General features: G+C 37.8%; 2 pseudogenes across 2 annotated transcripts in view; both read left to right on the forward strand.

Moving 5' to 3' along the window:
• Positions 1-17,902, forward strand: part of LOC309803323 (ankyrin repeat domain-containing protein 26-like) — a 38,425-nt pseudogene extending 20,523 nt beyond the window's left edge. The window contains exons 12-18 of the transcript in view: positions 1,332-1,438; positions 3,027-3,144; positions 9,085-9,375; positions 9,961-10,178; positions 11,580-11,808; positions 16,446-16,491; positions 17,673-17,902. The product of the transcript in view is annotated as an ankyrin repeat domain-containing protein 26-like (transcript). The remainder of the gene's footprint in view (positions 1-1,331; positions 1,439-3,026; positions 3,145-9,084; positions 9,376-9,960; positions 10,179-11,579; positions 11,809-16,445; positions 16,492-17,672) is intronic.
• Positions 1-23,999, forward strand: part of LOC309803326 (ankyrin repeat domain-containing protein 26-like) — a 361,186-nt pseudogene that overhangs the window by 62,267 nt on the left and 274,920 nt on the right. The gene's annotated exons all lie outside the window — the stretch shown is intronic.

Here is a 23,999-nt window from a genome sequence, read left to right on the forward strand (position 1 = left end):
AGGTTCGAGCCTTGGTCCAGGAAGATCCCACATGCCGCAGAGCAACTAAGCCTGTGTGCCACAACTACTGAGCCTGCGCTCTAGAGCCCACAAGCCACAACTACTGAGCCCATGTGCCTAGAGCTCACGCTCTGCAACAAGAGAAGTCACTGCAATGAGAAGCCCACGCACCACAACGAAGAGTAGCCCCTGCTCACCACAACTAGAGAAAGCCCACACGCAGCAACAAAGACCCAACACAGCCAAAAATAAATAATTAAAATTAATTAATTAATTTAAAAAAAGAATGTAAGAGTCCAGTAGTGGGAGTGAGGGAGAAAAAGGATGAGAGAAAAAGCTACAAGAATCAAGAAGAAGTTACTTTTTTTTTTTTATGCGGTACGCGGGCCTCTCACTGTTGCGGCCTCTCCCGTTGCGGAGCACAGGCTCCGGTCACGCAGGCTCAGCGGCCATGGCTCACGGGCCCAGCCACTCCAAGGCATGTGGGATCTTCCCGTACCGGGGCACGAACCCATGTCCCTTGCATCAGCAGGCGGACTCTCAACCACTGCGCCACCAGAGAAGCCCGAAGTTACATTTTTATTTAGTGTACAGAGGACTTAAACTTTATTTAAAGAGAAGAATGGTTAATAGAAATGGAGAAATTGAAACCTATGGAAGAATGCTTACAGAGAATGAAAGGCTTTATCTTGTGTGGGAATTTTTCAAAGATTATATTAGTAAGATGTGATTTAACAAAACCTGGAATATCTTAAACCATTGATGAAAATGTTTCTAGGGCATCTTTAGAAACTAAAACGTAAATATAACCAGTCTTTAAAAAAATTTCATTAACGTGTAAAAACCTCTGGGTTATTTATTTACTTATTTATTTATTATTATTATTATTATTTGGTTGCTCCAAGTCTTGGTTGCAGCAGGCGGGCTCCCCAGTTGCAGCAGGTGTGCTCCTTAGTTGTGGCATGCAAGCTCTTAGTTGCGGCCTGCATGTGGTATCTAGTTCTCTGACTAAGGATTGAACGCAGGCCCCCTGCATTGGGAGCACGGAGTCTTATCCACCATGCCACCAGGGAAGTCCCAAAACGTCTGTTTTTAACAGATAAATTTTTGCAATTTAAATTCTAGAAAAATGATGAAATGCTGAAAATGAAAAATCAATATAAGCTGTTTCAAGAAAAGTCATTATTTTTGAAATCTGTCCTTATTGGCATCAGGTTTATAAACTGTGTTTCACCATAAACGTATATTACTCATGAACTCATGAGAAGTAATATTTTTAAGAAAGAAGAGTAAGTCTCTAGGTTTTAAAAAATAATTAATTTTTTTTTGAGGATGAAAAGGAGCAATTAAAGAAATATATTGAGTTAAAACAGTCTCTGGAATATAGTTTGGATCCAGAAATGGAGAAAACCAGTGAATTAGAAAAAGAGATTACTAGGTAAGATTTTAATATTTCTGATAATTTCAACAATTAATTGATTTAACTATAATTTTGTTTTATTAAAACCTTAGATACAAATTCATTTTATATGTGTATATTCATACTTAAACAAATCATCCATCCTATTTAAAAGTTTACTTTAGAAACTCACAGCACAATCTGAAACTGTTTTGAGTGCCCCAGTATTACAGTTCCTCTTTAATGATTTCTAAAACAATAACAGTAGTGTGCCTTGCATATAGTAATGTCACTCTGCTCTTCATCATCTACCTTGAATTTTTATGTCTGCAAGATATCTTTGCTCTTTTTGGGTAATCCTGCCTTTTAGTTGTGTTCTTCCCCTTCAGCGTTCAAGTATTTTAATATCTAAAAACCTATTTGTGTCACTGTTTAACAACATCAAAAACTATCTTGATTTTGCTTATATTTTCTTTCTGCTCTAAAAGTTTAGTTCTAAAATATACATACAAAAACATATGTATGACTTAAAGAATAATAAAATTAATGATCATGTTTTGACCACTCAGATTAAAAAAAATAATAATAAGAGTGTTTCCCAATGTCTGTGATGCCTCCACATGGCTTCCTTTCTGGTTATTTGCTGAGCACAGTTTGCCCTCAGCATCCACAGATTCAACCAACCTCAGATTGAAGGTATTCAGGGGGAAAAAATTCCAGAAAGTTCCCAAAAGCAAAACTTGGATTGGCCTCAGGTGGCAACTATTTCCATAGAATTTATTTACATTGTATTTATAACTATTTACATAGCACTTACCTTGTATTAGGTATTATAAGTGATCTAGAGATGATTTGAAGTATACAGGAGTATGTGCTTAGGAGAACTTGAGCATCTGTGGATTTTGGTATTGTACTTATGGTTCTTCCCTGATTCTCATTAGTATTTTTCTCTCATTTAATTTTCTCTACATTGCTTGGCATTTTGTTAACATTGTACTGGGCAAGATTTCTAGATCTCTTAAAACAGCTTGAAGGGACTGGTACACATTCTCTCTCTGCTGATTTCCTTTTTTATGAAGCTCAGCCTGGTTTTTTCTCCGTCAACTCAGTCTCCAAAGATTTTTCTTTCTTGTTTCTTTTTCTATTTTGAGTGAGTGTCAATTTTTTTTGTGTGTTATTTCTTTGCTTCTTGTAGAGGCTGTGGTCAGTAGGTACCAAAATGTCTTTTTGTGTCTTTTCAAAACATTCATATATGATATGCTCTTCTTCTTCAGCTTGGATACTGATGTCTGGTTTATAACTAGTATTTAATAATAAGTTAGTATTTCATATTAACATACTAAAAATGGATACTAATAACAGCTTCCTTATAAGAACCGTATAATATATGTATACACATACTATATTAACTCTTTACTTAGCATGTGTCATAAAATTTTTCTTCATATTATTTACCTAAGATTATAAGTTAGTTATTATGCTTTCAAACCATATTAGATTAGAACAGATGAGAAAGGATTATAATTTATAGAGTTTATTTTATATGATAGAACATATATCTGTTTAAATAGTTATTAATTATCTACTCTTAAAGAACTTGACTTATTCATTCTATGCATTTCTACAGACTTAAGAAACTCTTAAAAATGCTAAGAAGGAAGTTAAATGAATATGAAAATGGAGAGCTTAGTTTCCATGGAGATTTAAAAACCAGTCAAAGTGAAATGGATATGCTAAAACATAAGGTAAATTTTAATCAGTTTTGGGACCGAAAAGCCACTTAATTGGGGGAAATATAAATCACTCCATGCTTTGAGCAGTGAAACATAGATTTGTCTCTTAATTTTTTAGACTTGATACCAGTAAAAAAGACAGCTTTTTCCTATATAATTTTTCCATAAAAAGGGCACACTGTTGACTGTTAGTGTCTTGAACCATGGCTAGTGATCTGAAGCTGAGCAGCACACCATTACCCCAAAGCATCCATTATTTTTTGGTGACAGCTTTATTGAAATATAATGAACATACCATGCAGTCCACTCATTTAAACTGTACAATTCAGTGACTTTTAGTATATTCAAAGAGTTATACAGTTATCACCACAATCAATTTTAGACCATTTTCATCACCCTAAAAAGAAACCCTGTACTTTTTAGCCATCACCCTGTGCCAGTTTTCCCTTCCTCCTATTCCCAGCCCTAGTACCACGACTGTACTCCCTGTTTCTATAGATTTGCCTATTTTGGATATTTCATGTCAGTGGAATCACAGAATATGGGGTCCTTTGTGACTGCCTTCTTTCATTCAGCATAGTATTTTTAAGGTACATCTGCTTTGTAGCGTGGATCAATACTTTCTTTTTATTGCTGAATAATACTCATTTGTATGGACATACCACATTTTATTTATCCATTCATCAGTTGATGGACCTTTGGGTGGTTTCCACTTTTTTGGCTATTGTTAATAATGCTGCTATGAACGTTCATGTCCAAGTTCCGGTGTGAACATATTTTTTTCATTTCTTTTTGGAATATACTTATGAATGGAATTGCTGTATCATATGGTAACTCTGTTTAAACTTTTGAGGAACTGCCGTACTGTTTTCCAGAGTGGCTGCACCATTTTACATTTTTATCCAAAGTGTGTAAGCCTTCCAATTTCTCTACATGCCCGCCAACACTTGTCATTACCTGTCTTTCTGATTATAGCCATCCTAGTAGGTGTGAAGTGGCATCTCTTGTGGTTTTCATTTGCGTTTTGCTGTTGACTAATAACGTTGAGGCACTTTTCACGTGCTTATTGTCTATCTGTGTATCTTCTTTGAAGAACTGTCTATTCAACTTTTTGCCCATTTTTAAGTTGGATTGTCTTTTTATTATTGAATTGTAAGAGTTCTTTTTGTATCCTAGATACAAATCTTCGATCGGATATAGGATTTTCAAGTATTTTCTCTCACTCAGGAGCTTGCCCTTTCCCCTTCAAAACATGGTGTCCTTCAAAACATGGAAGTCTTTAATATTGATGAAGTTCAGTTAGTCGATTTTTGTCTTTTGGTGTCATATCTAAGAATTGCCAAATCCAGTCATGAAGATAAACACCTGTGTTTTCTTCTAAGACTTTTGTAGTTTTAGCTCTTGCATATTGACTTAATTTCTACATATGGTATGAGGTAGAGGTCTAATTTTATTCTTTTGTATGTGGATATTCTGTTGTCCCAGTACCATTTGTTAAAAAGACTATTCTTGTCTCATTCAATTATTTGGCACTCTTACAATCAGTTGGCCGTAAATGTGGGGCTTTCCTTTTACATCCTCAATGGTAACGCATTGATCTATATGTCTGTCCTATGCCAGTATCAAGTCAGATTTTATGAGAATTCTTTCTTCGTCATCTTGCATCTTACCAGTTGTTTTATGTAATAATAAAAAGTCAGTGTAGTGGAATGTCTTTAACTCTACTTCCGTGGAGGTTTTTTGCCTCTTGAAGGAGCCTGTGGCCAGCTTATGCCTCACTGACCCCATGACACAATGGGAAGTAGGTTTACAAAGGTAAAGTCCACTCCTTTTTTTCTCCCTCCATTCAGACCTTTAGTCTCTCACCCAGTGCCTCCCACTTCACTCCAGTTTCCATCAAATCTTGGTCACGAGATCCGCTGACTTCGTCTGCTATCTGCTTCATTATGTTTAGCTCATTATAATTCATAGGCTCATCCATAGGTTTCACCATCTAGGAGAAGATTAAGTCTGGGCTGTCAGCTTTCCTCGTTGGAAGTCTCTCTAAGCCATCATGTTGCAATTCACAATTAAATCATCTTTTGATGTGGTTCTTGTGTATAACACTCATGCTGATCTTGTTCTTGACATAGATCCTGCATTCTCAGAAACCACAGTTCCCTGTATCTACCTTCTTTGATTGAAAAAGAAAGAGATGCATAGCTGTACTTTATAGCTTAACACATAATGAATAGAATAACTATTTCATCCCATCCAAAGAAAAATTTTTAAGAGTATAGCTGTTAAAAACCAGGTAGGGCTTCCCTGGTGGTGCAGTGGTTAAGAATCTGCCTGCCAATGCAGGGGACAATGGTTCGAGCCCAGGTCCGGGAAGATCCCACATGCCATGGAGCAACTAAGCCCATGCGCCACAACTACTGAGCCTGCACTCTAGGGCCCGCAAGCCACAGCTGTGGAACCTGTGTGCCACAACTACTGAAGCCCATGCACCTAGAACCCGTGTTCCACAACAACAGAAGCCACCGTAATGAGAAGTCTGTGCACCTCCACAAAGCGTAGCCCCTGCTCGCCGCAACTAGAGAAAGCCTGTGCACAGCAACGAAGACCCAACACAGCCAAAAATAAATAAAATAATTTTTTTTAAAAAGGTAATAATTTATCTGGGACAAATAATAGATTAGTAATTTGAATTTCAAAATTTCAAAGCCAGTTTGTATGATATAGAGAAGCACTGTGGTACAATGTAAAAATGAGATATCCTACCTTCCCTTACAAACAAGCTTTAAGTAAGGTAAAGGAAAAATTGTATTTAATTATATACTGCCAAAGGACACTCCATTTGTTTTACTACTGAGAAGATTAAAAATCCTTCCATGATGTTTTATTTCCTCTCTGAGGAAAGGACAATGAAGATTGAGTCCTAGATTAATAAATATTCAAAGTTGCCTATCCCTTAGAATTTCGGTTAATTGAGATGAGGTAAAAAAGTCTGATTTTGGTAAACTGACAATTTCTAGTTGTTTTTCAACTATTATACTTCATATGTCTCCTTGCTTACCAATCTTGCTTATCTTCAAACTTGAGGGGAAATTCTGAAGAGGCATACCTGCCTATTTGTAAGAAATTGTAAGTGAAGGGAACCTGCCCAAAACTTCCTCCTGAATAGTTCTTAGGTCTTTCTTCTAGTTATCTGCTTCTTCTCATCAGCATTGTTTGTCATTTTAAATTAATCTCAACGTTTATTAGATTCCAGTTTATAGGAAACCAATTTCTACTGTGTCTAAGTTACGTTTCTTATTATCTCTTTTTTTTCATCTACTTTTCTATCTGTTTTTTCCTAAAAATCTCCTCAAAGTTTAGTAGCTGAAATAAGCAATGTTTATTTTGTTCACAATCTATACTTAGGAAAAGCATAGCCAGGACAGCTGGCCTCTCTTCCCGTCAGTTGGAACACCTGCCCTGAACACCTAGGCTCTCTTTGTGGCCTGAGCTTCCTCACAACATGGGGCTGGGTTCCAAGGTTAAGAGCCAGGCAGAAGCTGTGTTGCCTTGTCTAACCTCGCCTTGCAATTCACACAGCATCTCTTTCACCATATTCTGTTCATTAGGAATAAGTCACTTATGCTTGGCCCATAGTCTACCTTTTTTTATGGGATAATTTTTTTCAAAAACTTATGGATACATTTAAAAACCAGCATAATCTACCCACTGGCCACAATTTTTATATTCCTTCCACATGAAGAATACACTTATCCCTACTCAGTTCCCCCACAAGTCTCAATTGTTACGGTGTCAGGCTCAGGCTTGAGTCCAGGATCTTACCATCTTTCACCAGGTACGGATGGGGATGAGGCTCCTGGGTGTGGTTTCTAGAGTATAGCCCCTTGAGTACCAATCCTCTCAGTACGAAGACTTGAGAACTAAAGGGACAAATTTTCTGCCACCCACATACCCAACATTCTGTTAAACTGCTAAAGACTCCCTCATTCAGAAATCGAAAATGGAAGACATGCTGGTCCATAGCAGTTCTGCAATACATCCTGATATCTGCTGCCAGCTCTGTGATTAGGACTTAGTCCCGACCATGGAAGTGATTCTCCTTTGCTGTACCCTCTGAGCTCTTTGTTCTGTCCTTTTCATAAGAAATGACCTGTGTTTGCAGCTGAGTAGTGTTTCCCAAGCCAGCAAGGGAAGAAAATGACACTGAAACCTGGAGGAAGGGGGACTTACAGAACTTCTAAGAAAATCCCAGAGGCCTCTTCTCATTTTGTACTGTCTTGGTCTCTGTTAATGCAAGCTAGCAAGCAGTGTTTTTGCTACCACAGTTCTCTTTAAAGCTTTGAATGTCCTGTGAATTTTATTGGGGTTCATGACATTGGAAAAGCTACCCTCCCAAATCTTTTTAGATAAGCTCTTCCCCTTGGGCTTCTTGTGAAGCTGTTGTAGGATGGTAGGATGGGAAACTTTGTAGGATGATGCCTTTAAATTCTTATGCTTTTTTAAGATCCTTAAAGGAATTTGAGGCACCAACTTAAGTCTTTCCAGGGTGTTAATAAAGGGTTCTACAGTCTTGGCTTCATCTTTAGACCATGTTTTCCTGGCAGCACCCTAAATCTGATCTTAGCCCAGAAGCTATTTCTCTGTTTTAGCATTATTTGGGCATGTGGAGATGCTGTAAATGGGATACAGATATTTGAACCCAATGAGTCCTGGATCCTTTATATTTAATAGTCTTTTTTTTTAGCTTATCCCTCTCATCAGTTTTACTTTCAGCTGCTTTGTAGCTAGAGTCCCCCTCCCTCCACGTTGCAGTGTCATTTTCTTCCCTTGCCTAGAAGCTGTCACCTTCAGCCTCTTCAAGGGCCGTCAGGCTTCCATTAACAGTCTTGCGAAGCCCTGAGAATTTCGTGAGATAAGTGTCCAAGAATTTGTTGACACGGTTTTTTTTTTTTCTTTTTTTTGCGGTACGCGGGCCTCTCACTGTTGTGGCCTCTCCCGTTGCGGAGCACAGGCTCTGGACGTGCAGGCTCAGCGGCCATGGCTCACGGGCCCAGCCGCTCCGCGGCGGCATGTGGGATCTTCCCGGACCGGGGCACGAGCCCGTGTCCCCTGCATCGGCAGGCGGACTCTCAACCACTGCGCCACCAGTTTCAAAACATGTAGACATGTTTTTAAACTACCACATCCACTTGCCTTGTCTGACCAAATAATCATTCTGTCTAAAGGGAAGTAGTTCTTACCAACTCAGTGTCCTTGAAATTCCAGCAAGTTTTTTTGTTTGTTTTGTTTAGTATGTTCTCTTATTCTGTGGAAAGTAACAAAGCATTGCAAGAATTAATGGCATTTTTTTGTTCAGAAAAATGTATGGATCATCTCGCTAAACTGTTACACTGGGAGATGTGATTTCTCCTTAACCTTGCGAAGCGTTTCTCCTTGGAATGCAATTCAAATTAGCATAAAATATTTGTAGTTCAGAAAAAAGGCTTATGGCATTAGAAGCCATATTTACAAGACTCATTAGAGTCTGATTTTCCGAGTCTTATTTTGGGAGGCATTTATTAATTCAGCCCTAAATAACTCAATATGATATCCCCAAAACTTTAAAAATCATGGAGGGTTAAGATGGGAGTGGGGAAGGAGTAAGAGGCTTTCTACTAAGAGGTGACTTATAGTCATTTTATGGAGGAAAGGCATGAAACAATAGAAGAATAAAAGTATAAAATCAAATGCAAATTTTGTGTAACAATGATGACAGTGAAGGATATATATTTGTGGCTCTTGGTGGTTTGAACTTTTTTCTTCATTTTCTTAGTAATTCAAGGTCCTACACGCTACAATATAGACACCATTTTATTGTAACTGAATTTATTTTAAAAGTTGATACTGATTTTGAGTTAGGCTATTCTCAGTTTACGTCCCTAATTACCAAGCGATTTTATTTTATTCATGCAGATTGATGACCTTACAGCAGAACTGGAAACTGCATCTTCAAAATGTCTACATCTTGGTGCAAAAAATCAAGTTCTTCAACGGGCGTTATTATCTATAAAAGTAATGCAAAAGAAATGTGAAAAACTAGAGAAGAATAAAAAGAAGTTGGAACAAGAAGCAGTGAACCTCAGAAGTCATATAGAAATGAATATGATAGAACACAGTCAAGTAGAGCAGTATAAACGGGAGGTTGAAGAAAGATCAAGACAGGATATAATAGAAAAATTAAAAGAAGTCAACCTATTTTTACAGGTTAATTTTTTGATCTGTAATGTGCTTTAATTCACTTCACTATAAATTACATTTCGGATGTATACACTTTATGTGTTTCTTCTACTTCCCTTATAGCAGTTTGTTTTGTAAATTTCTGGAAGGAAAGTGGCATTTGTTTCTCCCTTTAAATATTTCAGTTTCCATCATTATTCTCACTAAATTGATCTTTCAGAACGATTCTCACTAGAGAATCATTTTATTTTTAAGACCAACTGGTATAAAACAAAACTATTAGGATGAAAAGAAAATATTATGATTTAGAAATTGTACTATACTCTTGGATTATTCTTAGCTGTATTGTTCAATTTAAAAATTTTAAAATTGATCCTATTATTCTTTGAATTATCAGATTACATGAGTACGAATATAAGAATGATCCAACTTTAATTTTATAATTAAGATTTAACTCAGTTTACATTGATGATAAATATTTTTAAAGTTCAGCTTTTTTTTCACATTTAAAATTGCTCTCTGAATCATTGACACAAAACTGAAGGGAACAAATATACTATAATTATTCAGGTTATAATTATTTTAAACATGTATGTTTTTATTTGACTTTAGACACAAGCAGCATCTCAAGAAAACTTAGAGCAGTTAAGAGAGAATAATAATGCTTCAATAAGAAGTCCAATGGAACTGAGAATTAAAGATCTGGAATCTGAACTCTCCAAAATGAAAACTTTTCAAGACGATTCTACTAAAGCAGAGTTGGAAAAATATAAGCAACTCTACCTCGAAGAACTAAAAGTTAGAAAGTCATTGGCAAATAAACGAAACAAGTAAGTCAAAACGTAGAATCATAGAAAATAAATTTAAATTTAGCTCATTAATTTGCCTCTAAAGCATAATTTTTATTGAGCCAGGTTCATGAGATTAGTAGGAGTGAAAGCTAACTAGATAGTATAACTTTGGAAAATGATGTTAGTAAGTGAAGTCACCTTTAAAATGTGAGTCCAGTTTGCATCTCCCCACCTTTTTGTTGGTTTTACATAACTTTATTTTTTATATTTTCATATATTGCGTTGGCCAAAAAGTTCATTTGTGTCTTCCCGTAAGATGTTACTGGAAAAACCCAAACGAACTTTTTGGCCAACCCAATAGTTAACCTGATTTAGTCTTTAAGCTAAGTGTTTTTGAAACTTTGTAACTGAGATAAAATTTCTTGTTGGAATTCCCGTAAATAGAAATATTAACGAGTTTAATTATTTTTTGGAAGATTACCGCTTAAACGCAAAGCGTCACATTTTAGCATTTGGTAAATTTACTTTCTTGATTATGATCTTTGGTATCATCGCTAGAGGGCGCCCTGAGACAAACTACTGTATTTGAAGTTTTTCTACTCTACATAAAGGCATGCTTGTGAAATAAGGGGAAAGTAACAGAGGGGCGAAGGGCCGTATAATTCACAAAGTGTCTAAAAATAACACGGTGGCCTGCGTGAGGGTGTGCGTGGAAGACCGCAAGGGCAGATCCCACCCCCAGTGCCTCAGTAACAGTGTTACCGGTACCTGTCCGCAGCCTGTTAGGAACCGGGCCGCACAGCAGGAGGTGAGCGGTGGACGAGCCAGCAAAGCTTCACCTGCCGCCCCACCCCCCATCGCCCCCCGTCGCTCGCATTACCGCCTGAACCATCCTGACAACCCCCATACACCCCCATCCATGGAAAAGTTGTCTTCCACGAAACTGGCCCCTGGTGCCAGAAAGGTTGGGGACCGCTGCTCTAGATTATTCCTCAGTGCCGAATGCTTAATTCCTCTGAGGTAATGAGTGAAATGTGTATACAGGGGTGGTGAAAGCAAATGCTTGAAAATGTCTTTGAGGGATGGTTTGTTTTTTCATCCCTGAACTGGTTTACTAAAGGTGGGTATCTAAGTGCAGCCATCGCAGAAGGCAGCAAGCGTCACCTGTTAAGCCGTCTCCATCGCTGGCGCCATTTCTCTCCTCTCCCGACTCTGACTGACTTGTTAGTTAAGGATCCCCCAGACACATATATACTTCTTTAGAACAATTTTACACCTAGAATTGTTTATAATAGGTCTGCTCTGACCCATTTTCAGTGGTAAAACGTGGTTTAATGGTTCATTCCATTTACTATTATGGCAATTTTAAAAATGCAAATCATTTACGAATCATTTAGGGAAAATGCAATGAATGAAATTGGTGTTTTGCCATCTTCCCAGGACTAATGAGAGGCTGGCAGAGGTCAGTACCAAACTGCTGGTAGAGAAACAGCAGAACAGATCTTTACTCAGCACTCTTACTACGAGGCCAGTCCTGAAGCCACCTTGTGTAGGAAATATTAATAATAGTTTAGTGCTCAATAGATATCTTACTCCAGGAGAAAACTTAGAGATTTCTACCTCAAGCTCACGCCCTTCACATGAGAGCATGGAGATGTACTTGACCAAGGTTAGTTATACTATCCTTTTCTCCTTGGGTTTCAGATTTCTGATAATAATTCTTGTTTTTAATTTGGTGAAATTCTGAATTGTTTATTTGACTTACACACACGAAGTAAAAGCCATAATTAATTGTGCTAATAAAGAGACAGAAATTTTATGATTTTTTAAAGTCCCTGGATTTCTCATTTTCAAGAGAGATTTATCATGAACTTTATTCAGTAAATGTAATTAAACTGACAAATTTTAAATTTCTAACAACTGCAGTTAAATCCTATTTTAGAAATTAAATATTATTGCCTAATAACCAAAGATATACCTTCTAATTGATTTCAGTTTGGCAATGGTTCATAATCATTTTCAAGTTTTGCTGCACCCTAGTTTTTCTACCCCTAAGCATAAGTGAATGATTGGCATCCAAACACTTAACCATATATGGATATTTTTAATTTAAAGGAATCCTAGATAAATCCTTTTTGTGAATTAAATAGACTTGTAGCACTAAATAGGTTAATTTCTGTTCTTAAGTTAAAATTTTTTGTCATTTTCATACATGAGAGTGCATCCTTAATTGCTATTTTACTTAGAGCATTTTTATTGAATTTTTATAAAATGTCTTGCTGAGCAATTGTAGAACATTTCTAAATACGTAAATAAAGCAAATATTTAAACTTTTAAAATGAAGTCCACTTATGTCTCTATCTTGCCATCACCTGGATGAATGATGACTATGATGGGGAGTCTTTAAATTGCAACTGGTTTTCATTGTGTATCATTGTTATTAAAATATGCATCTCACTCAGTGCACACGGGGTTATGGTTTTGATGGTGTTTTCATGATGTTCTTGATGCAGAGAAAAGTAGGCCTTGTTAAATGAAGTCTCAACCTGTTTTCTCATTTGGCTTCACGTCGTAAGAAATCATAGAAGAGCAAAGCTAAGGCTTCTTAGACAGTGCTGTGGCTAAATTGGGTCTAAGTGCTTCAGAGCCATGAAACTGGACTCCAGGGTCGAAAAGAAAATGCATGTCAAGCCCTCTGTCAGTTGCTAAGCATGATGTAAACTTAGAATGTTCTCATGAGTTGTCACCCAAAAAATCAAACAATGTATCATTTTACAAGATGAAGATGAAAGAGTGTGTGAATGCAAAAACAATGTGAGAGAAAATTTCTGCGGGAATTTTTTCCTTTAATTTTTTTGGAGGAAAGAGGCGTTTATTTTTTTAGTAATTCTAGATAAATCGAAAAATAGTTTATTTTAAACTCCATGTTGTAGTTACTAGGTATACATAGTTCCCTTGTGGGGTCTTTGCCAAATCGTGCTGGTTTTAATAAGAGAGATTGAAGAGCACTACTTAACTCTATCAAGATGCAAAGACGTCTCCATAATCACTACAGAATGCCGCGGAAGAGTTATTATACAGTTGTTGGTCACCTAATTCTTAGTAAGACTTACAGAAAGAAGGTGCCTTCTGGAATTGCTAGGAATATAATTATTTCTACTAGGAAAACGTAAAATAATACTATGAGAGGTGTTAACGTACTGTCTAAAATGATAGAAAGAGGTGGGTTTTTGGATGGGACATGATAAAACAAGCCTTCTAAAGGTTTTAGCTATGATTCTACAAAGTAAAATGTTAAAAATGGCATTAAGATTGCATTTGTTTATCATTCTCCTTTATTGGCAATGTTTTAACATTTTGGACTATTCCTACTGTGAAGTTTTATCTTACTCAGCATTTTCCCCTAACTTTAAGGAAAATAATTATAGCAAAGTACTGCTCTAGGTGTGTGGTTTCAGTTGTGCTGGTTGTAGCAGCAAGCTTACTCCATGTACCTAACACAGATTTATTACCTCCCTCACCAGTACATGAAGTTCAGTCTTAGCAGTTGATACCATTGTGGGGGTAGGAGATTACTACGTATCTGTCTTGCTAATTTTACCCTCAGTTTTCACATTCTAGTTAATTCTGGGATGTTTGGTCCTATATATCAGAAGTTTTTTTTCAATTGTGTTATTTAATTATATTATTATAAAATACAAAAGGTTAACATTAGCCAAAATAGCTACATCACTGTTAGATTTTCTTGCACATAGAATTTTTTCAAGAACTGAAAACTTAAAAATCTATTCCAGACAACTTTATAACAGACACAATCTCACTGGTTTAAAGATTTTATGTTCAAGAGTTTTTAGGTATTTGTGTGCCGAACACGATGCATGGCCACAGTAGTTAATAAATGCCCTTTAAATCTGTCTTAAGTAGGAGGATTACATTTTACATTGACTGATTTTGGACTTTTGGTGCATTACTGACACTTTGAAAATTTTTCTAATGATTTATTTAAGTAATTTTAAAAATTGCTCAAATGTCCATTCAGTTTAGCAACTCTCTTTCTAAATGTGGTCATACAAATGCACTGAAGCTAAAACAATTAATATTCCTAAGACTTTGACTTTTTATATGACACAACATTTTGTGTCTCACCAGAATATTGAGTCACATTTCTTTTAAAAAAAATAGGCCTCGTGTTTACATCACCAAGGCAGTGCCTATCCACTCTTGAGTTTTAACTCTAATCAAATTACCACAGTAGTTGAGCTAGTTTCTCATAAGGCACAGGCAGAGTTCAATAAACTTGTTTATTGTCTCAGTTTATTATATCAGTATAATCCTTCTTGTTCCCACTTCATTTTGTCCACATGGACAAATGAGTAGGCATTTTATCTTTTGAAAGATAGAGGTAATAGTTCAACTTCTTAACAGTTCTTTTTCTTTCATTCATTTTTTTTCCTGTACTTAGTTTTTCAGCTCTTTGATCTACAAATTCTTCCTCAGTTCTTCTCTCTGCAGCAAAATATAGGTACTTAATATCTACAGACTGCCAAGTGTAATTTCCTTCATACCTTAGCCTGTTTACAATTGGATAATGAATTGAAGTGGTTTAAATGACTTGATTTTATTACATTTTCGTGACATTTAAAATGAGTGATATCAACTTTTAAAAGTATCAATAATTACTGAAAATAAATTAACTTTGGAAATGAGTGTGCATGTGTATGTGTGTGGTGTGTATATATTTATCAAATTGGTCTTAAAAAGAGAGTGCAACATTATTTTCCAGCCTGCAGTCTCAGATATAATTTAACAGTAGTATATTACGGTTGGGTGAACGAGCACATACCTGTTGTGCTTCATATTGTTACTGGCTTCACTACGTTTCTTTCTAAAATGTTCCTTTCACCTTTCCCCTACTTTATAGTGGGGGTTGTTTTGAACAATGTACATTAATTATAAAGTCAGGGAAGAAGAAGAAAACGTTCCCTCAGTGTCGTGTGGTCCTCTGCCTTGTTGGAGCTGTGGTGGGTAGGTGGCAGATGACACTTCTCTTCCCCTTCTGAGTTCATTCCCTAATTCAACGCATGTAAAAACGTGACCTACATTTTGCAGTGTTTATTAATGGTAATACAAAATTATTTCAGTAAAGGCTTCTTCCTTCATCTGTTATGAGTTATTAATTTCACAAAACCTGTCTAGTCATGTTGTCACATTATTCATTTCATAGGGCCTCTCTACAGTGCTGTTGTCAGAAAAGTGTTATGGAAAACAGTCTCTGAAAATATTGGGAAACCTGCTAGCCAAAAAATTTGTCTTCGCACCTAAAATTTACAAAGGCGTTGGCTATCATGATATCCTTATCATCACAGTGTTTGTCATGTTCAGTATACTATTTGAGACCCTGTTTAGTGAGAGGGTGCCTTTTATAAGAAAGATTTTTAAAAGGACACTCTAGGTGGAGACACTTGTAATACAGTTTGGAATGTTCCCACACATTTCATAATTAAGTAGATAACTATAATTAGTCAAATGTTTCAAAAAGTTGGCCCTAATTTCTAGAATGGAAACAAAGTTACAGTTAAAGAATTATGTATTGTTTTCCTTGTTTCTAATTCTAGAAAGTCATGAATCAGAAACTGAGTTTGAAAACTGGCTCTAGCCTCTACTTTTCCTTTCTTCAAGCAGATTTTCTGAAATAAATGTTTCAGTCCTAATATAGACAGCAAAATACCTTTACTTAATTTTTTGCCCGTAGAATTTTGACATGACATTACAACGGAACCATTTTCTCCATTTTATGTATTTAAGATTCTATGTTGAAAAATTATTACCATAGAACATACCTTAAAATTTTAGTTATATAGAAGTGTAAGAAAGGAAAACTCATTTTAAGGAAAGATCCATTAGAGTAAAAAACTGATTAAACTTTTAGAAAGAGCAATTTTTCTAAGAATTGCAAAGTAATGCATTCATTGTAATATATATATGACTTTAATCGTTTAAACTTGTTTGTACCAATAAGATCAAATATCACCCTCTGAAATTATGTATATTCAGTAGACTGATATTTATTGTACTTTTTATCCGATTAATCTAAATAACATTACATATATATGTTCTTTATTATCTAAAATCAAAATAAGTAGGAATTTATTTTATTTTATTGATGTGATTATTTTTCTATTTAAGCAATCCTCAAATTAGGTCTAGCCTCTAGAAGTATTATTTAAAGGCCACATTTCACAACCTATACATCATTCCTACAAAAATGTCTCTTGTCTAACTTAAATAATATTTGACTTATTTCAGATGTGGCAGGAGATGGAAAAAAATATAACTAGAGTACTAGAAAAAGGTATGTTGCTGAAATTTATGAATTAAATTTAGACATTGATTTCTGAAATAAACTGTAAATATTCAGTAGTAAATGGCATCTCTTTCCATTGTTTGGATGACAGATACTATTGATAGGTTAAATATCTTTTCTTATACATATCTAATGAAAAAATGTGAAAGAATGAACATTCATAAAGAAAAATATCCTGATTCCTCATTTATTTATCATGTTCCACAGCTTTAAAAAAAAATCTCAAAAAGTCTATGTATTTCTTTTTATTTCTGGCTATATCCTTCCTCTCTACTTCTGCCATCCCTGTGGAACTGTCAACCTGCACACTGACACTATTAGAAAACATGGGGTTTATCAACTTCTCAAGTTTCTGGCAGTGATTAAGGCCAAAAAACCCAGACTCAAGCAGTCACATTCGTGTAGCTGTCACTTAGTGGCTGACATTAAAATCTCCTGTCATTGACTTTGTCATTGGTTTATCTTTCGCTCTCAGGAAAAATTCCAAATTCCTTATCATGGAATAAAAACACCCAAATCAGTTTGGGTCCTGCCATAGTATTCAACCTTATCTCTTTACTACCTTCCTCTGCCCCTTTGCTCTACATCCAGTCAAATAGACTGCTTGCAATCCCACAGATGCTCTTCCTCACCTTTAGTCTTTGTATTTGCCTCTTCCCTCCATCTCCCGTACTTTTCCCTTGTCCTTCAGGTATCCACTTACATACCACCTCCACCAAAAAGCTGACAGTATTGACACAAAGCTGGGTGTCACTTCTGAGTGTTCCTTATACCCTCTTTTATACCTGTCATAGTATTTATGACTCTGTATGGAAATTGCCTGTTTGTCTGTTTTTCCAGTTTATAGTATGATTTTTCAGGGTGGACTGTGTCACCTTCATCTTGTAATTTCAGTGCTTGTCACAACACCTTAGCAGATGGTTGTTGAGTAAATGAATGACGAATGAGAAAGCCAGAAGCTCTGATACTCAGCCACAAGAGCAATTAATTCATCGTGCAACCACAGGCAAATTATATACTAGTAATCTTGTATTTTGTGTTATGTCGTGTATAGATGCTTTTCATTCTTCTGAACGCTTAGAAAGGTCTCAGGTTTTTTTTTACTAACTTATATTTAGTTAACTCAAGTATTTTAGGTAAAGAATGTAATCCTTTCTTTTTCTTTTCAGCGGCTGCTGAATTGAATCAGCATGCTATAGAGCTTCTCATCTAGGAGCTACTGATGAGTCAAATCTAAATCAAGATCTAGTTTTGAAAACATCACGAGGATATGTACAGATTTTGAAGAAAGATTATATGATCTAAAAGATAAATAGTAAAAATTTCCCTCCTGGGTTGTTTGCATAACATTTTAGTTGTTTCCCATTAAACATGATGTGAAAATCTGGATTAAAGGAAACTATTCTTGTATTATATGTGTATGATGAAAATTTATATAGTATTTTAAACCATGTTTCTCTGCATCTAACTTACTTTTAATCAGATTTTGTGAATCAAAACACTGTTGAGTTTTACATACTCAAACTGAGCCCTGATACCAGCACCCAGACAACCAAACTTGTCATTGATAAATAGTGGTGTTGATTGATAGCTTTTTTCTATTTCCAATTTTATCACTATATATAGACCTAAAGATTTAGACAGACATCATTTGGATATACTGCTGCTATGGCTATTGTCAATGTTTTGGGTTTTTTTAATATTATTTATTTTTGAGTGTGTTGAGTCTTCGTTGCTGCATGCGGACTTTCTCTAGTTGCGGCGAGCGGGGGCTACGGGCTTCTCATCGTGGTGGCTTCTCTTGTTGCGGAGCCTGGGCTCTAGGCGCGTGGGCTTCAGTAGTTGTGGCATGCGGGCTCTAGAGCACAGGCTCAGTAGTCGTGGCGCACAGGCTTAGTTGCTCCATGGCATGTGGGATCTTCCCGGACCAGGGCGAACCTGTGTTCCCTGCATTGGCAGAAGGATTCTTAACCACTGTGCCACCAGGGAAGTCCTTATTGTCAATGTTTGGATGTATTACAATTGTTCTAGTGCCATAAAACTTAGTATATATAACTTTAAACACTGATTCATAGATCTTTCCTCATGGAGAAATAAAATTTCCCTAAGACTTTTCACCTTTTCTATTTATTTACTTACTTACTTTTTGGAAACAGTCTTAGAGAAGAGTTCCAAGCACCAGACTCAAACAGACATTTTCCTAAAACTACCATATCTCCCATATATTGTCCTAATGTAACATTTATCTTTCCTAAATGTCATTTGTTCTCCCATAAGTGCCCTTCCCTCCCCCCACCAAGAAGTCATGTTTTTCAGAAGATGTCTTTCTCCTACTCCCTGTCACTTAAGTAGTATATAAGCCCCCAGTTGTAGCCAGCCCTTCAAATCACGTTTCTTTGTGAACCCCTGCATGTAGTCATCCACAGTTAAATGTTTTTTTCTCATGGTAATCTGCTTTTGTCAATTTAATTTGCAGATTCCCAATTAATGAACGTAAGAGGGTAGAGGACGTGTTTTCCTTCCCAACAATTCCAAGAGCTAAAATGTTAGCGACTCTTACTTACATCCTTTATTCCCTTTTCTTCTGTCCTTTCAGTGTACTTAGTTGGCAGAACTTCATAAGAGATTGCTTATCATTCTCCCCCCTTACCTTCACCCAGGCATCTACGTGCTGCTGAAGAAAGTTATTCTACTTTTATTTAGTTAATTTGCATCTTCTTTCTTCACAATGTCGATTTCAAATCTCCTCTCTCTGTAAACTTTTCACCCTGTTTTTTCCCTCTCATGTGTACCAGGCAATCTCATTTCTCACGACAAACTTCTTGAAAGATTTGCCTGTATCCCCACCCGCTCTAGGCTGTCTTCTCCTTCCCGCATTCTCTCAAAACTACTCCGAAGTCACCGATGACTTCCACGTCGCTAAATCAAAGTGACACCTTTCCAGTCCTTGTCTAACTGAATTTCTCATTCCTCTTGGCATTCAGTATAACTGACCTCTTTGAGACACTCTCTCCTTTTGGCTGGGCTTTTAATACTCTTTAATTTCATCCTGAATGCACCCACAGCGTATTGTGATCGCAGACAGAGTTCTTATTAATATCTCACAGTAAATACACAGGCCTTCCCCCCTCGCCCAGGCCTGCACCTGGGGCAACATGGTGAGAACAGGTCAGTTGTTCTAAGTCAGCAGGTGAAGGGCGGGAGGAAACTGGTTTTCCCTGCTGCTTGTGAAGGGGCGGGAGTTAGCCGTCCTTCTCTCCTGGGAAGCATCTCCTCCTCACTCTGGCCTTTGGTATGTAAGTAAAACTGTTACCCATTCCAACAAGGGTCCTTCTGCCCAGTGTCGCCCCCACCAGTAGAATGAGTTGGGTTCAGAAGCAAAAGAAAGCTTTACTCTTTGATCAAAGAATGAAGAGGCAAGCGCTCCCGCTCAACAGGCCGTGGGCGTGGCTGCTTCACAGGGATCCCATCAGCAGGGGAGGGGGTGGAGTTCTCGCGGGGCAGGCGCAGGAGCAGGCGCAGGCGCAGCTGCTCCCCATCGCAGTGCCCACATGGCCCGCCACCGCCATCTTGATTGGGGGTGTCGTGTGCAGCGTTCCTGCATACGGTCGGACCTCCCACCCCCAGCTGGAGCATTGGCGCAGATATTTCGCACCCGGAACTCGGGTCTGAAGTGCTGGATGCGACGCCTCTGCACGAAGCCCCCTGTAAGCCAGTGAAAGCAGACTAAGCACAAAGGCAAAAAAGGTTAGACTTTATTTTACTACCCAGATTCTATTTTTATTTCCTGGGAACAGCTAATAGGCTTTGCCGGTGATGAAATCTCTCCAGGAGCCAGACCCGGAGTCTCCAAGTTTCTGGGCCTCATTCCTCCTTGAAATGTGAATTCCTAGGGAGATGGTGCACCTTCGGGGACCCACTCAGAGCTGTAACTATTTGGTCCTCCTGGGGGGATGAGACTTTATGAATCCTTTCAGATCAGAGCAATTAACTAGACAAATGGCTGTAGATGTGAATCTCACACTGCACAGAGAGTCTCAGAGGGCCAGGGCTTTTTACAAGATCGCTGAGAAATCCCAGGAAATTTTGCTTCCCCACAATTCCACCCCTCATTCCGGAAGGAGCTTTAGCCCCAACATCGGCCACTGTAACCAGTCCAACTAAACTTGAAATTGGTGGGCACCAAATCCTTAGGGTTTGTCTTAGCCAACACTTAATCAGAGCTACGATCAGCAGAACCCTGACTTAGCAAAAGAAGTTGGTCTCAGCTGAACTCCCCCAAATCTCAGGTTCAGGCATCTAGCCGAGTCCCCCAAAGCATTAGGGACGACCTTGGGAAGGCAGGTGGCTTCCTCCTTGTGTTTCCATATTAACCTTTGCTATCTGGCCCAAGGCACTGTAAGGAAGCAAAATTTGTCACCCCTAAACGTGTCTCTTTGGCACGAGAATTATTTTAGGCTGAATACTTTTAAGAAGTGGAAGACTCAGGAAGTCTTTCTTTTTACCACCCCCTTAACTGTTGAAGAGTTTAGATAAAGGGCCTGGTCCGAGAAGACCGCCATCACCAGAGACACCTAGAAGGAATATGGGCTAGGTGCGGTAAAGAGCACTCCAGATTTTTACAGGGAGTTCCAAACATTTGCTTTTCCATCTCCATGTGAATTGCCTTCCTCCACTTTGTAGTCCCAAACCACTACCCATAACATCCTCTTTTGTCTTTAGCTGAAGATGGTATTTAAGGGGAGGTTTTTAGCCATTCTGGTGAGTTACTCAGTTTTCCTGGGTCTCTCCCATGTATACAGGAAGTGTACATGTTAGTAAGCTTTTTTTTGTTTTTCTCCTGTTAATCTGCCTCACATCAATTTTATCCTGAGACCAGTCAGACGAACCTAGAAGGATAGAGGAAGGTTTTTTTCCTCCCCGACTGCACATACCTTAGTACAGGTAGTGATGCTAATTTACAAGTGGCACAGACTTTGCTTCGCCTGCAAGGAAGGAATCTATGGCAAACTCTGTTATCCATACAATACTAGCCAGTGAGTTAAAGCTCACCTGAATGGCTTCAAGCTGAGGTGGGGTCACTGTGTTAGTCATACTGCTCGCTGCAGGACCGGCCAATAAATTGAGAGACGAGTTGTTGGAGCAAGGAATAGCGGCCTTATTTGCAAAGCTGGCAGGCTGAGAAGATGGGAGATTCATGTCCCAAAGAACCATCTAGCCTGAGTTAGAATTCAGGCTTCTTTTATACTGAAAGGGGAGGGAGTAAAGTCAAACACTTCCTGGTTCCCATCAGCCTCCTGAGGGGAGGTGTTACTGTTTTCCTCTTTTTCCTCCCTGCAGTCATTCACAGGTGGGCCTGGTCAGCATGCTTCCTGGGAGCTAAACAAAGGTACTTTAGCTTAATGCTCATTACCTGGGAGGCAGGGTTCCCAGAGATGGGCCATTGTGTATAATTTAAGCTTGTAGGCAACATCCCCTCAGTGATTAACTTGTAATAGAATACGAAGTTTCTTCGCTTTGTATGGTATTGTACAGTTGTTCACTTCAGCAGAAGTCAGGGACAAATTTCATACTGCCTTTTGTGAAAGAAAAATAAAAATGGAGTCGGTAATGCTCCCTGAAGAGGGCTCTCTAAAGTGGAGCTGGGAGGCCATTAAGGGGTGTGACATATGCACGTCTCAGCCTGGATGGAATCTGACCTTTTGACCATTTATTGTCCTAATGAAGTCATCCAGAACATCTGCCAGAAACTCAAGATACTTCTTGGACCCTACCCTAAAATAACTTGTGATCCCTTAAGGACAAGTATGTCCGGACTCGTATCAGAGTCAGTCATAATTCTCATCAGGCAATTTTTGTCGGCCTGTGGCTTTTTGTCTTTATAAGCCCCTGACTCTCTCTCGGAACACTCAGTTTTACGTGAATCTGTGTCTCCCGAATTGAAATTCTTTTTTGTTCCTTCCAGTTTTATTGAGATATAATGGACATGCAGCACTGTATAATTTTAAGGTGTACAGCATAATGATTTGACTTATGAGATGATTACCACAATACATTTTACTATAATTATAAACATAACTATATCCCTGTTGCCAGGATATAGTGAAACATAACTATAGCCCTGCTGCTGGGATATAGTAAAATTATTAGTCAGTGTTCTCCAGAGGGGAAATAAAAACAGTATGAGGTTACCTATCTATCTATCTATCTATCATCTATCATCTATATATCTATCTCTGTCAACAGGTCTGAAATCTGCAGGGTGGGCCTGCAGGCTGTAAATTCAGGGAAGAGTTGATGTTGCAGTCTTGAGTCTGAATCCCCAGGACAATAGTCTGGAAACTCAGGCAGGGTTTCTATGCTTCAGTCTTGAAAAGAGTTCATTCCACTTTGGGGAACCTCAGTCTTTGCTCTTAAGACCTTCAACTGATTGGATGAGGCTCATGGACATTATGGAGGGTAATCAGCTTTATTCAAAGTTACTGATTTAAATACTAATCACATTTAAATACACCTTCACAGAGGGGACTTCCCTGGTGGCGCAGGGGTTAAGACTCTGGGCTCCCAATGCAGGGGGCCTGGCTTCGATCCCTGGTCAGGCAACTAGATCCCCCATGCACACCGTAACTAAGAGTTTGCATGCCACAAATAAAGGGCCTGCGTTCCTCAACTAAGGAGCCCACCTGCTGCAACTAAGACCTGGTGCAACCAAATAAATAAATAAATAAATAAAATCATTTCCTCAAAGAATACTTAATGGTATGGTAAAGTGCTCCAAATGTGATGTTTATAAAAGCAGGATACAAAACTGTATTTAAATATATATATATATATATATATATATATATTTAAATACCTTCATGAAAACATCTAACTTGTGTTTCACCAAACAGCTGGGATCATAATCTAGCCAAGTTGGCACATAAATTAACTATCACACTGGGCAGATATTTTAACTATCAATTTTAAGAAGAATATTGAAATATTCTAATGTTTTTCCAGTTCTAGGCTAGGTTTTATGGAGAACCTATAATGCAACCTGTATGTTCCTTCCTGCCCCCCTGCAAGAGGTTTTTATTGTTTTAATTTTTAAAATTTTTTATTAGAGTATAATTGCTTTACAATGTTATGTTAGTTTCTGCTGTACAATGAGGTGAATCAGCTATATGTATACCTATATCCTCTCCCTCTTGGACCTCCCTCGCCCCGACCCCCATCCCACCCACCTAGGTCATCACAGAGCACCGAGCTGAGCTTCCTGTGCTTTATAGCATGTTCCCACTAGCTAGTTATTTTATACATGGTAGTGTATATATGTCAATCCTGATCTCCCAGTTCAGCCCACCCTCCCCTTCCTTCCTGTGTCCACATGTCCATAATCTACATCTATGTCTCTGTTCCTACCCTGCAAATAGGTTCATCTGTACCATTTTTCTAGATTCCACGTATATGCATTAATATATGATATTTGCTTTTCTCTTTCTGGCTTACTTTAC

Source organism: Mesoplodon mirus (assembly GCF_964341445.2).
Source record: "Mesoplodon mirus genome assembly, chromosome: 4".
Lineage (NCBI taxonomy): Eukaryota > Metazoa > Chordata > Mammalia > Artiodactyla > Ziphiidae > Mesoplodon > Mesoplodon mirus.